We start from the raw sequence: 3738 nt of genomic DNA on the forward strand, positions 1-3738 counted from the left end.
TTCTCTAAAATGAATTCTTTCAGAACTCTTAAACATTTTGTTAAATAAAAATTTTCTTTTTAATTTGTTAACAATTTGCTTTTCCAAAGCCACTAATTATCTTCTCTCTTGCAGTTACAGCCTAATAACCAGATAATTTTGTTCTTTCAGAGATGCATTGTTCTTGGAATCACTATGGGTTTTTGCAAAACACAGGTGGATAAAGTATGGACCTCATGCTGCTGCTGCTTCTGTCACAGTTCTTTAGAAAACAGAAACACTAAATACAGCAATTTGAAAAAAAAAAATCAAACAAAGATGAACAATTAAAGGGATCAGAATTTTATAAAATGGTATGCTTTGTAACTTACATAAAAGTGACTGAATTCCTGCTCTAATTCTGAAACTAATTATAACAATATAATTACAATGATTCACTGGGCTTTTCCTAGCACACTGTTTGTTCTTGGCTGGAGTGCAACATAAGATGAGTTGTTCTTTGACCCCATCCACAATGATTTGAATACAAAGACATAAAAGGACTCTGTTGGAAAGTATTACAGTGTGTTGCCTTAAGAGGTCCAAACTGTATTCATTACAAGAAACAGACTCTGTGTCAAATAAGAATGAAGTAACAATTATACATCTCAGAAAACTATAAGCTAACAGATGTTAGCTTTAGAAGAAAAGATATGCCGTAAGTTTGCTGAGTATATACCAAAACTCCTAATATTTCTACTGATAGCCTGAAAAGCAAAATTCAGAAAAACTATATAGGCAATGATTTGTACATTATTAACAACACTCTTCCAGTGGGGCAAAATCAGTTTAGACATAGAGACTTTTCTTCTCCTGCTGCTTCTCTTCTCCTCCATGCACCTCTCCTTCTTCTCTCTCCTCTTGCCTCTTTTTGTTTGTCTTCTTTCTTCTTTCTCATATTTTCTGCATTTTCCACTTTTTGATGCTCTTCTCCATGCTCCTCTCCTACCTCTTCCCCATGGACTCACTTCTTAGAGTCATATTTCATGCTAAGAATTGTCATCTCTAAATGGATGCATATGTAGATACAAAATTTCACTAATTTCTTTTTGGACTTTCTTAAAGATGTGTTAATTTTTACATATGTACCATCAGGTGGAGACATTCATTCAATAGATGCCAGTTAGGCTTCTTATCAAGCTTTCTGCCTCTCCTAGATTTGCTTTTCTCCTAAAGAAAATGTAGGAAAAGACTTGATCAAGTATTTCACAGGTAGGAAGTATGAATGGCCTATCAGCATATTAAAAATGCTCTGTGTTTCCTTGACTAGAGAAATTCAAAATAAACCATTAATGAGATAACCATTTTACAACAAGATCATAAATTTGAGGAAAAGATAAGAATTACCCAGTGTGTGGGGGAAGTATACTTTCATATACTGTGAGTTAGAATATCAGTTGGTGCAACTTCTTTGGAGCAATGTGGCAATACCCAACAAATAATACTTAAATATACGCATCCTTTCATCCTGTAATTCTATTTTTTGAAATTTAGCCTACAGATATGGTAAGTATTTTCTAGAAGTTAAAACCATATTATTACAGAAAGATGTGTGTATAGGAATATTAATTACAGTATTGGTTTAAATATAGAAAGGGATGGGGAAAAAATTAAATGTTCATGGTTATACAAATTGTGGCATAATAATATAATAAATACCTTGGAGATCTTTAAACAATAGTGTGGCTTATATGTTTCAATAAAAATTATTTCTAAGATGAATTGCTAAGTTAAAAAAAAGAAGTCTCAGATCACCCTGTATAATGTCCATTTGTGTTTTTAATATACATGCAAATATATATGTATGTATACACATGCAAATGTCCACATATAGTTCTCTATTCATCAAAAAGTGTGAAAGCAAAGCTAGGCATTAGTAAAAGTTGTGGTTTTGTTTACTATTTATCTTAACGTGAGCATATAAAATTTTGTATTCATTATTTTATTTAAATACCATGTAGAACCCTAAAAATTAAATGAAATAATATATTCTTAATAAATTTTAAATATATCTTTAAGCAATATATAAACATTTTTAAAAAGTAAAAATTGCACATGTACCCTACAACTTGAAGTTTAATAATAATAAATAAATTTAAAAAAAAAAAAAAAAAAAAGAAAATTATTTTATTTTTCAAAAGTAATTTTGACATAAATTACTTTAGTTCAGATACAGAAAAAACAAAATTATTTTGAGATTATAAGGTAATATATTTGAGAATCATCTGTTCTGTAAAGTATTACTGGATTTATAAAATAACATTTATCTATCTCTTTTCTGATGACTGGTAATACTATCTGCATCCTTACAGATATTTCTCATCTTATTTCTAATGCACGTATGTTGGTTTTTGTTATTTTTTTTTTTTAATTGTAAGGTTCTAGAAGGCAGAGTAGCTTGTGCATTATTCAGCATGGGTCTCCTTTGTCAATATAGGTTCTCCATAATGATATTGAATGACCTCTACAAGGTCAGTAAAGAGTAAGGAAGAAATCAGTGTGTATACTTGACCTTTGGCTTAAGGTCTGGTGGGGCTGACAGTCACCTATCCAAGGTAGTGTCAAACGTTTCCTATGTTCAAAAAAATTCACCTTGAAAGGATTGGCTTAACATGAGAAATGTTCAAATTAATTGACTCTTTAAATCAAAATATTGGAAACCTTAGAATTTTTTTTTTCTGGAGGGAATAACCATACTATAACACTGTTTCATTTATTAGATTAGTCTAGGCAGAAGGAGGCCAGAGTAATTTAGATTGAGGCGTATGAGCAAGGTTGAGTGAATGACCAGGAAAAAGTGGGATTAATTCCGGTGTCTGAGAGGGTAGGTCTGAATGAATGTTCGAAACACCGGATAAAGTATGGGGAGAGGATTTGAAGGGATCTTGCCTTTGAGTTAATGCATGGAAAATAAGGAATTGTTCATTAGAGGTTGTACTCTAAAGGGAGGAGTCAGGAAAATACAGATGATCAACTTCAATTTTACAAAAGATTAGTCTTACATTTTTTGGTTTATGACCATATTTTCTTATAGTGGAAAGAAAATAAATATCAGAGAAATATGTTCTAATATTGACACTGATGTCTCTTCCAAGGCTTTATGGAGGTAATTATCCTATATTTCCCCCATCTGTGAAACAAAGATAATTTACATCTACCTTGCAAAAGGGTGACGTGTAACTACAGCTGTTATTATTAGAATCAGTGAATATCAAAATGCAAAGCTTTATTAATCATTAAACTCACTCTTTGATTATGGTAAAATATATATAACCTAAAAGCCACCATTTTAACCATTTTTAAGTGTTCAGTTTAGTGGCATTAGGTGCATTCACTGTTTGTATGTGTGTAACCATCCTCACCATGCATCTCCAGATCCTTTTTTCTTCCCAAACTGAAACTTTGTATTAATTAAACATTAACTCCACATGTCTACTTCACCCAGCTCCTGGCAACCACCATTCTACTTCCCATTTCTATGAGTTGGATACCTCTAGACACCCTATGTAAGTGGAATCACATAATCGTTTTTGTCTGGCTAGTTCACTTAGCATAATGTCTTCAAGATTCATACATGTTGTAGCATGGGTCAGAATTTTATTTCTTTTCTTTTCTTTTTTTTTTTTTTTTTTTTTTTGAGACAGAGTCTCACTCTTTGCCCAAGCTGGAGTGCAGTGGCACGATTTTGGCTCACTGCAACCTCCACCTCCCAGCTTCAAG

Source organism: Chlorocebus sabaeus, chromosome 7 (assembly GCF_047675955.1).
Source record: "Chlorocebus sabaeus isolate Y175 chromosome 7, mChlSab1.0.hap1, whole genome shotgun sequence".
Classification (NCBI taxonomy): domain Eukaryota; kingdom Metazoa; phylum Chordata; class Mammalia; order Primates; family Cercopithecidae; genus Chlorocebus; species Chlorocebus sabaeus.